Below are 12,220 nucleotides of genomic sequence, written 5' to 3' on the forward strand. Positions count from 1 at the left end.
AGTAAGATTAGTGTTACAAAATATGTATTAACAAAATGGCCCCATCTGTGGGCCCGTGACATTTTATAAAATGATTCTCACTCTGTAATTTTTTTCTTAAAAATGTGATGAATATTTAAACGACACTCATAGAGCCATAAACAGTTTGTGTGGGCCCCCAACAGTTGGGGTTAAAAATAGTAAAAATACAACAACAATTGAGAAGACATAAAGTTACCTGACAAAATAAAATCATGAGCATCGTTATGTTTGTCTTCATAATCATCTGCTGTGGGTTCAGACAGTTTTCATTTCTGTGGGTTCAGTTTTGATCCTCATGATGAGGTTCCTAAAGTCGATACGTTTGACTGAATACATCTTAAGTGTAGTCTGCAGGATCTGCTGCTGTTCTCCAGCGTTACAGACAGGATCCAGAGACTCTGTTGATGTTTGATCAGTAGATTCCTCATCCTGTAAACCCTGATCAGTTCCTGATTTACGGCATATGACATTAAAGCACCGCGAGACATTTGATTTTGACGCGATCTCGCGGTACCTTGACGCTTGATGGGAATCGTTCTGCGCAGCACTATTCAAAAGAATGTGAACACTTCACTGATAATCTACTTTGCAAGATAACAATTGCAAATTACCTCTTTGCAGTCTTTAAGCTATTAGTACAGTTTAAATTGTTGTATTAGCAGCAGCTATTGGTCTGGTTTTGTTTTCATAGTGATACGTGATATTTACGTTTTTTACCACCTAAAAAACCGTACCAACTAGGTGCTTTTACAACGTTTAAAAACCTCCTTTTTGGTTAAATTGTTTTTTAAATGTAGGGTGTCGTTTGTAAAACGTTGTGCTGCAACATTACCTAATTACAACCAAAATATAACGTTTAAAACGTTGTAAAAACGTTTTGTGTTTGCTGGGGATATGTACGTTTCAAATTTTTTATTTTTGCCATTCATTTCCATGCATAAAGGCTATCAGCAGGAGGAAATTCATATAACAAAAATTATTATTTTCGAGCAGGTTCACTTACTGTTTCTTTCACCGAATTTTAATTTTGTGAACAGACCACTTTTACATGTAAAAAATTAATATATTTACAGGTTTAGTTATGAATATTGTGTTTGATTATTATTACAGCTTTCATTTCATCATAATGTGACATAGGCTTTCATTTACATTTGTAAAGGACAATAAACAATTAGTTGAACTTATCTTCCTAACAACTCTTAGGTTAAAGAAAAAATTAAGAAATTAACACACAGTTATTATTATTATTAAAGCAACACTGTGTAGTTTTTTTTACCTTTAAATAATGTCTCTAAAATTATTTCAATGATAGAACAACTTTTAACTGGACAAATTGTACTGTTGCTGCAACCTGAGCAGCCTCCTAGCTGCTACAAGCACACTCTGAAAGTGGCGGTGGAGGGTAGGAAACACAGCCCCCCCCTTCCATTGCCTGCAGAAGAGTGTCTGATACCAGGCACTGTTGCGCTTTTCAACCACATGGGGGAGCTGTAAGTCATTTTAACATGGAAACTACATAGTGTTGCTTTAATGGTGTTGATAATTACTGAAAGAGTTGACAAAGAACTGAGGTCACAGCAAAGATAAGTAAATCAATTTATGTATTTTTGACGAAAAAATATTTAATGAAATTCAACACGCCTTCCAGTGGTTGGCTTTTCACTTTATGCATAATATTCTTCATGTGTCTTTTAAGGTGATCACTGGGGAAAAAAAGAAGCATCTGGTCCCTTGCAGGGTCAGATTATACCGCCTCTTGCTCCAAAATCTCACTTGAAATACAGTTATAGTTTTTTTCTAATTTAGAATTTTTAAGAAGTTTTTTTTTATTTACCTACCCCTAAAGCGGCTTTATGATACAGGACCCATGTGTTGAAATGTTTGCTTCATATAAAAAACAAGAAATTAAGGTAGTCCTACCACTAGAGGGAGACAACAACATATATTAAATTAATTATTAAATTAAAGACTAATTAAATCATAACAAGAATGGATGCAGCTAAATTTGTATTCGCCTGACCATAATTATCAAAGACTTGACAATGTTCTCGAATTGCTGCAGATGGCAGTTCACAGCAAGAATTAGGTGAAATCCTGAGGTGCATGGCCCTGTAATTCTGTATGTTTGATACAAAGAGAATGAAAGAGAAAGAGTCTGTTTTCATTGACTCTCTGTGTCTATTCATTCAGCACAAATCAGCACAATCTCTAACAATATATTGGAAGGCCACAATAGAAGAGCGCCTTTTGTTTCAATGGAATTTCAATCAAAGTGGGCAATTACAGAAATGGAACAGTAACCTAGCAACTAACAGTCTGTCCTGCTCATTATCATGTGACTGCAAAATGACAAATTTCACATTATACATGCACATGCACAAACATTTGCATTTAAAAACAAAATAGATTTCAATTTTTATTTTAAATTATAAAAAGAAAACTATTACCTCTCATTTGTCCTGTCTGGAAGGTGAGTGACTGAATACATCATATTTTGTCAATTGAAAATAGCTATATCCAGTTAAAAAGTTAAACATCAGTTTAAATGTATGATATCTGTATGAAATGTTTTTAATGTAACCAATATTTTTAAGTTAAATTAACTCAAATTATTTTAAAGCAACCAGGTAACTTACTTTTTTAAAGGTACAGTGTGTACATTTTAGCGGCATCTAGTGATGAGATTGTGAATTGCAACCAACCCCTCAGTACACTGCTCACCCCTTACTTTTGAAATGCATAGAGAAGCTACTGTTGTCACCACCGGACAAACATATCATGGTCGGAGACAACTTAGTAAAAAAGTTTGTCCGTTAAGGGCTTCTGTAGAAACATGGCGGCCCAAATGGCGACTTCCATGTAAAGGGACCCTCGGTGTATGTAGATAAAAATGTCTCATTCTAAGGTAATAAACACATAACGGTTCATAATGAAAGGTCTTTATACACCCCTGATAATAAAGTTTTGTATATTTTTTTGCATTTCTGTCAAAAGATCCCTCTAAAAATTACACAATGCACCTTTAAGTTGAACCAACAAATATTTTTTACAGTGTACTGAAGTTTGCACATAGTTTAATGCAGTGGTTCTCAAACTTTTTCAGCATGCGGCCCCCCTTGTGTACAGTGCATTCCTCCGCGGCCCCCCAAAGAAAATTAATGACAAAAAAACAAAAGTTCTAAAACTCAACATTTTAATAAAAAAACATTAAATTATACAAAGTAGTGCTTTTGGTTAGTAGTCTTATTTTTTTAGGTTTAATTACACAGAATTCCTGATAAATTAATGTATTTTATAAAATGTCATAAAACTGGGGCCCCCCTGGCACCATCTCGCGGCTGTTTGAGAACCACTGGTTTAATGTAACAGTGCAACCAAGAAAGTCACTTCATCTGTCTACAAGTCTACAATATAACTGCAACATGCAGTTGACTACAACTAAAAACATCAGTATACATCTCAAAAAAATGACTGTTGCTTGGGCCTAATTTTTTTATAAATCAGTATTGTCTTTATAAACCATCAAACTGTACAGCAGAACAACATTTTACAACATTTAGTGGCAGTTTCCCAGACAGGGCTTAAGCCTAGTCCCAGACTTGCTGAAGACTTAACTGAAAACAGCTTGCAATGACATCTTAAAGGGGACATATCAGGAAAATATGACTTTTTCCATGTTTAAGTGCTATAATTGGGTCCCCTAGTGCTCCTATCAACCTAGAAAATGTGAAAAAGGTCAACCCAGTAACTTAGTTTTGGTAAACCATTCTCATACAAAAACACATAATTGAAATTTGGCTCCCCTTGTGATGTCAGAAGAGGATAATGCAGTCCCTTAATCTGCACTAACCATGGCCTTCCATTTAGTGCAGAGTTCAACTAATTTTCATTTTAAAGGACACACCCAAAATGGCACATTTTTGCTTAAAGTGGCAATTTAAACATGCTATAATAAATTATCTATATGGTATTTTGAGCTAGAACTTCACATACGTACTCTAGGGACACCAAAGATTAATTTGACATCAATCACCACATACTCCTGTAAACCCTCATGGCTATAGGTGTCTCTGACACAGTGCTTCTATGGTTCAAGTCATACCTCTCAGGTAGGTAGGGTATCCTGGAAAAGTGACGTCTCCATACCCCAACTTCTCGATACTGGGGTGCCTCAAGGCTCTGTGCTTGGACCACTGCTCTTTTCGATATACATGACATCCCTGGGTTCTGTCATTCGAAAACATGGCTTTTCCTACAGTACCACTGCTATGCGGACGACACTCAACTCCACTCCACAATTTTTGCCCACATCTCAGCATGCCTGAGGGACATCTCACTCTGGATGAAACATCCCCATCTCCAGCATAACCTTGCGAAGACAGAACTGCTTGTCATATTATCCAAAGATTCAGCACAACCTTTCCATTCAGCTAGGTTCCTCGACCATCATGCCTTCCAGGACAGCCAAAAACATGGGAGTGGTCATTGATGATCAGCTTAGCTTCATGGAGCATGTTGCCAGCCCTGCTCGCTCTTGTAGATTCATCCTTTACAATATAAGGGAAATTAGACCTTTCCTAAATAAGCATGCTACGCAGGTCCTAGTCCAAGCTCTTGTCCTGTCCAGGCTGGACTACTGCAATGCGCTACTGGCTGGACTTCCAGCCTGCACAACCAAATCCCTACAGTTGATTCAGAATGCAGCGGCAAGAGTGGTCTTCAATGAGCCAAAGAGGGCGAACGTCACTCCTCTCTTTGTCAAGTTACACTGGCTCCCATATCAGCTTGCATCAAATTTAAAGCTCTGCTCCTGGCCTTTAAAACCACCACTGGGTCAGCACCCCCTTACCTTCGCTTGCTTATACAGCCGTATGTACCCTCTTGATCCCTGCGCTCTGTCACCGAGCAATGGCTTGTGGTCCCATCTCAAAAAGGGAAAAACCATTATCGCGTACCTTCTCAGGAGCTGTTCCACAACTGCGGAATGATCTGCTGGTCACGACACAATCTGCTGACTCTGTAGCTGTCTTTAAGAATCGTCTAAAAAGCCATGTCTTCCGCCATTACCTCACTTCCTATTGGACTTACTATCTTTCTCTATTTTTCCTTTTTCTTTATCTGTACATTCAAAAAAAAATTACTAACTAACTCTTGGCTATGTATACTGTGGTGGACTTGATGAGACTATTTCCAGTGCACCTATGTATTGCTGTTCTTGTGTTGCTATAATTGCTTCTAAGCGTCTGCTAAATGACTAAATGGAAATATGTTTGTAGAAACTACTTAAGTGTCCTAATATAACTAAGGCCTAGTCCTGGCTTAATCTAAACCCTGTATGGGAAACCACCCATAGCTGTTTATCTTACACACTCTCTCCCCCTCTCTCTCTCTCTGTCTGTTTGTGCGTGTGTTACACTGATCTAGTAATCTAGAAATCATCACTATTACATAAAAAGCATTAAGTGATTTTTATTTCCTGAGAGATGAATCCTTTATCTTTACATTTAATCCGTTCCCTTACAATGAAATCCACTATAAAATTTTCTGGTCATCCGTATTGAGGGGAGCAGATATAATCAATGTCAAACCTCCAAACACTCCATACGTTACACAGTCCATTGACAGTTTCTATACATTTATTTCTGAAAGTGTAGGTATTTCACAGACTGTGAGCCTTTTTAAACACATACTGCTAAACTAACCAAAAAACATGTCACAAACAAAAAGTTTCTCACTTTTTTTTATAGAAAACCTTTTGTTGTCCTGAATCAGAACTTGGTGGCTGTGAACCAGAGATGTGACAAAAGTAGGTCAGTCAGCATTTCCCCCCCCCTCCAAATCTGTAATTCAGTTGCTCTTAATTGCTCTTTAATCTTTATATGTCAGTAGTGGCCGGGAGGGAGGAGTTCCTGCAATGATCTTTAAGGAATGAAACCTGCATTAGCATGCTAGGCAAATCCCTTTTTAAGATAAATGAGATCTGATCAGAGAGAGACTAGCAGAGCAGAAACAGAACTGGAAAACAAAAAGCTCAAATCATAAATGAGTAGCACAGTTGCAGAGGGACTGGAGATACAGTTCGTCATTGTGATACATATTGGGTGAACTTCAGGATATTTAGATACGGATGTGACTAGACATAGCACTGGTAAATCATCGACCAAAATTTCATGTGATGCTTGGTAAATAAAATAAACAAACAAACATAAAAAATGCATTATAATACACTATGGTTTGTAATCTAATAATATTTAATACTGTATATGTGCATCCTGTTTATGACAGGCTCGGTGATGCTAGAATCACTGAAAAGAGATACTGCTGTCTCCAGATGATTGAACAAAACTGCTCAGTACCAAATAACAGCCATGTAATCACATACAACCTGACAAGACTAGCAGAGCACTTTCTATTTCCCTAGTTGTTTGAAGCTGTCAAGGCCTGAAGCTTTTAGATTACGCCAACAAAGCATGAGAAAAGAGCGATAATCGTTTTCTGCACTGCCAGTGTAGTTGAAATTCAAACTGTTGAGGATCTTTTGGCAAAGAGACTGCTGAGCATAAATAATAATAATAATAATAATAATTAATTTTATTTAAGCACTTTACATTTTAAAGAAAATCTCAAAGTGCTACAGTAAGGCATAATAAAATTTAAACTAACAATGATTTCAACATTTAAAAGTTAAACAGAAATGTAAACATTAAAAGACTTTTAAAAAAGGTATGTTTTAAGACCCTTTTAAAAATATCAGTCATTTGTCGGGCCCTTAAATGTTCAGGGAGGGCATTCCACACATATAGACATTATATATGTAGACGCCTTATAGGTTGACTGACGCTGCTTATTGAAGCTGACGTATCATCGCAACCGCCATCCTGGATGGGTCCCCAAAGCACCCCCCCTGTATTTATTTTGAGGAAGGTGTATCCCCAACTACAATAATCATAACTCTCAGAATTGTTACCAGATTTTCACACGTTAGTAACGTTAGTTATGATGACATAATATTAAAAATCAATCTTACTTGTGAAAGGTAATCCCAATGCGATCTGGTATCATTACTGTGCCGTTATTGCAACCGTATGTTGCACAAAATATAGGCATAGTTGCTCACTCTCCGTTGACTTCTATTTACTCTGGTGCTAGCGTTCCAGCATGTCTTGAGGTGTCTACGTATATAATGTCTATGATTCCACAGACGAGGAATAAATAACCTTTACGTTTACAGCTAAAGGAATGGGGAAAAAAAATTATTTCCTCATATCAAACAAAGAAGGATGTATGGTTTAAGGAAAAGTGTTAATACGTTTAAAGTAGGATGTAGCCTACACTCCAAAAAAATGCTGGGGTATTTTCAACCCAGCACTGGGTCAAAAAGGGATGAACCCAGTTGTTGGGCTGAATTTATCCAATGCTGGGTTTTTAAACCCAAAATGTTGGGTTGTTTTAATCCATTGTTGAGTCAAATCCAAACATTTTCTGTGTTAATTTATCCCAACAGCTAAATGCTGGGTTGAAAATAAACCAGCATTTTTAGAGTGGACGAAGTAGTGGCAAAGTAAGAGTGGAACGATGGGAGATGTTGTTTTCACCACCCAGAGACGTAATGTTCACGAATAAGGTAATGGATTAATACTTTATTACCTTTACGTTTGGGCACAACAGCTGTGTGCTATATGCCCTATCACTACCACTTCCACATTTGTCCACACGAGTTGCCATGCATCCAAGGATAGCGTGGAAATTACTTCACTGATAGGCGACAATGACAAGGGATGAGCTATTATTAAAAATAAGAATTTCTTTGCATTTACAAATCCTTGAGAACTTTTGGAATAATAAGATACACAACTGCAAGGATAATATACATGACATTACACTGTGATAGTGGTTTTTGGATATTTTATTACAAAAATCTTACTTAATGTGGCTTTAAGGTCCGGTAAATTGTTATTTATTTGGGAATTATGTGATATTCCGGAAACAACTTGTTACATTCACTATTATTATGACCAATTGCCAATTTTAAAAATAAATGCGCTGAAAGGCTTCTTTTCCTTGATACGATAGAAGAACCATTTTTGGTTCCTTAAAGAACCATTTCTTTCATATATTTTTAATAATCTAAAGAATCTTTATTGAAACAGAAAGATTCTTAAGATGTTATAGCTTTTTTATGGAACCATTTACTTAAAATGTTTTTTCAATGGCGTCTTAAAGCACTTCAACAAATTTCTCATTAATACAGTTAGAGTAACCTGCAGATGATGTGGAATCTGAGCCTCTGAATTATTAAAATAAATTGGAGATGCAGCACAGATGTGAAGTGTGGAGTATGCATGTTTATCTTAGTGTGAGGACTGGAATGTGTGTATTTGGCTGCATTAATATTTATACTGTTTTTTCCTGCCTGGCATATCCTCTTTCTATCTTCTTTACAGACACATCTCAGTTCATGCTTTTCTTATCTGTATGAAAGCAAAGAAAAAACGTAGCTGCCAGGATTTAAAGGAGAAAGATCAAAGCCAAAGTACACACATGACAGCTGACAGTGACCTCAAACGCTTCAAAGACCTTAAATAAGCTCGTGCCTCACCACACATTAGAAATAACACACTACTATCCAATGGTTCCTTTACTATTTGTGTAACATTAAAGAAAAACTGCTGTAAAAGTTTTGTCTTTACCAATTGCCAAAATCCATCCCATCAGCATCAATGCTACACTGTAAGCAATTGCCGTAAATTTACAGCCAATTTTCAACACTAAAATACTGTTTTCATGTTAAACAGTTTAGTACTGTAGTTAGCAATGCATTGTGGGCTGCTTAAATTGGAGCAACAAGACAGAGGCCCTCAACAGTAAGTTAATGTTTTAAATTACAGGACAATACAGTATTTTCTCGAAAATGCATGTTGACTGGGGAATTTGGAGCACGGTCAGAAGCACTATTAGTTTTATAAATTGAGGCTAGCCTTTTGCTTTTGGTCAATTTTCTTTAAAAAAATACAGAATTTGTCATTAACCCCTGGATGGAATTTCGGGAACCATTATTTGGATTGGAGATTTTCCAGAAGAGGACGTACAATTTAGATGACGTGCTGCACATTCTCAAGTGTTCTTCATCAAATTCATCAGGTCTTGCATCTACAAATGAAACGGTAATTCAAATCTTATTCATATTGCCAAGAATGCTTGATATCAACTGATAGAAGCTTCTCTTGCTAGGGATTTAAACATGTCATTGAACAGTGAGGCTTAGATTTGAATAGCCAAAACAATATTACTTTTGAGTGGTATTTTGTTTAATTTTGGTAAAGTTAGCCGTAGGCTACTTCTGAATTTGAGAAACAACACTTATTAAAAAATTTACTTTAACCAAACCATAGGATTATTTGAACATCGACTATCCAAGATGGTTTTGGTGAGTTTTATTTTGTTTGTGTCGACTTTTAATGAAAAGTATTTTACAAACAGTTAACAAGAAAATAAAGCTAATTGTAGTTTGGTTAAAGTTGAATAGTCAAGGCTTTGCATTTTTCTTTTTAAACGCCAAATTGGTGTGAAAATATTGTCTTTCTGGACTCTTTGTGAATGCAATGTGTGTACTAGTTTGTGGGAGTACTACTACATATGTAAAAAGAGAGGTGTAAATATTTTTTTGGCTCAAAGGAAGCTGCATGTAAGCTACGTGTGACAACATGGAGTTAAAAAAATAAATTGTTACCCTTTAAATTTTGAATGTCAAATCTATTTAGAAGTTTGATTGTAGGTACCTCGTTCACGTCTTGGTTACATTCCACCTAGTGTTTACTAATTATTGTCCTTTTTATAAATTTTCTTCTTAAAAATCTTATTATGGTAAGGATAATGTATTTGTTCCCTTCAGGTATCTGCCACTGCAGCTGACGTTGAGACAACTCTCGGTCTTCCTGCAAGTCCTCGCCTGATACCTGGTAATATACATTTAATTTAGAATCATTGATAGACACATTGTATATTTTATCCATTCATCTTGAGTTTACAAATGTTTACACAAGGTAACAAGTATTACCATGTTGTTAAGTTTCAAGTGCAACAAGGCAAGTCAGAATTAAGGGTTGGATGATCACCTTTAAGGGCTCTGAGGGCATCACACCAACATTTGCAATTGGACTTGCTGCTATGTTTGCAACCTACTACATTTTCAGCCTTCAGTATCAAGATGAGACAGCCTGCCCTCTGGAATTCATTCAGAGGTAACCCCCCTTCATTCCCTACCATCATGATATATACAATTCAATTAATGTGTTTGTATTTTATGCATAAAATGGAATTAGTACTGTACATTTCAAGCCTCAACACCTACACACACACACGCACACGCACACACACACACACAGGGTATAGACTTTATTATAATTCCATTTGATGTCATTAAAGGAATAGTCTACCCTTTTGCCATATTAAACTATGTTATTACCTCAACCTAGACGAATTAATACATACCTATCTTTTTTCAATGCGTGCACTGTACAGCGTGTTGTGAATGTGTTAGCATTTAGCCTAGCCCCATTCATTCCTGTGGTACCAAAAAAAAAGTTTTATTTTGTGGCACCATACTTACTGGTATAACTCCTCATGTAACAGTCTTTAAATAAGGAAAACACGGAAGTGTTTGGTGGCTTCCCTGTTTGGTACCATAGGAATGAATGGGGCTAGGCTAAATGCTAACACATTCACAACATGTTGTACAGTGCACGCATTGAAAAAAGATAGGTATGTATTAATTTGTCTAGGTTGAGGTAATAACATAGTTTAATATGGCAAAAGGGTAGACTATTCCTTTAAATCCACTCAATTTGTGCAATGACGAAAGGCAAAAAAAACAATTAATTGCTTTTGATTTAGGCACTTCATTGATATAAATCAAGAGAGAGGAACAAATGCCAAAATCATCAGACAAGATTGTCTCTAAGAAGAAAGGTGTGATCGTCCAGAAGTCGTCTTCTGCAGTTAAATACACACGTGGCCATGCTACTGAAGAATCTCCTTGACTTTTTAATGGAACTTCATATAGATCGGTGAGTATATAATCTTTCTCTCATTTTTTTGACAGTCTGGCATTGCCACAATACTGGTATTTTTAACTTTATAAGCATTAGCTTGGAGTTTATACTTTACATCCGTGATTGTTTAGTTTATTTATGAGTATGGTTGTTTTTTGTTCTTTGACAGTGGCAGCACTGGAATAATGCTGCAGAGAGGAACAGCGGCTACTAAAGTGATGATCGTCTCTTCTGGATCCACAAGAACTAAGATGTAAAAACACAAACCTACCTCACAGGACAATTTTAAGAGGTAACCTGCAAGTCTAGCTTGCAGTGGCACATGTGCTTATACGGTTTCATCCTAAATGTTTTTTATGCTTATTATTGATACATCCTGACAAAATGTTCTACTGTACTATAAAAGTTTCAAAATGGCCTTTGGTATGTTTTCAAAAATACTTTTTTATGCAAAACTATAGGTTATGCCCTTCACATTTGGTTAGGATTAGGGGCAGTCTCTGACGAGCAATTTAAGAACGTACGTTTATTGCCATAGTCTAAAGCAAGAAACTACTGTTTCTGTTTACTACTAGAAAGCTTTTTCAGCATTGTCCAACAGGATTTATTTTCTTTTCTTTTTTGTATTCATGTTGACATTGACATTTCTCTTTGAAATAAAGGTGTTTGATTTGGAAGTTTTTGTTGCTTATTTTGCATAATATTCACAATAATGCATATCTTAAGCAGTTGTCTTTAGCCCTGGGAATTCATTGGGCAAGTTCATGGGAGACTGATATTTTAAATATCAATGAAGAATTTTTAGAGACTAAATTTATGTTATTTAAAAAACGCTGCATATTTCTGTGATTATTTGGAAATTACAATAATATTGTTTAGGTTGTTACTTTAAACCTAAACAATATTATTTTAGTTTCTAAATAAATCACAGAAAAATGCATTTATTTTTTACTGTATTAGACTGTGAAATCATTTAACAGTGTGACTACAGAAGTATTCTGTATTTCTGGTTTACAGACTACTACCGTAAATTAATTTTACATATGAATACTGTAAAAATAACGGTATACTGCTGGCGTCTCTGCTGCCAGCTCTTTACTGTAAATTATATAAATACAGAACAATACAGTTTTTCTGGTTTACAGACT

At 36.0% G+C, this 12,220-nt stretch overlaps 1 long non-coding RNA gene across 1 annotated transcript; it reads left to right on the forward strand.

Moving 5' to 3' along the window:
- Positions 1 to 9,177: 9,177 nt before the first annotated feature.
- On the forward strand, positions 9,178 to 11,857 carry LOC141282238 (uncharacterized). The gene is made up of 4 exons (XR_012336760.1): positions 9,178 to 9,980; positions 10,091 to 10,262; positions 10,915 to 11,087; positions 11,242 to 11,857. It is a non-coding gene; the product is annotated as an uncharacterized lncRNA (long non-coding RNA).
- Positions 11,858 to 12,220: the final 363 nt, after the last annotated feature.

The sequence above is a fragment of the Paramisgurnus dabryanus genome, chromosome 5 (assembly GCF_030506205.2).
Source record: "Paramisgurnus dabryanus chromosome 5, PD_genome_1.1, whole genome shotgun sequence".
NCBI classification, from domain to species: Eukaryota; Metazoa; Chordata; class Actinopteri; order Cypriniformes; family Cobitidae; genus Paramisgurnus; species Paramisgurnus dabryanus.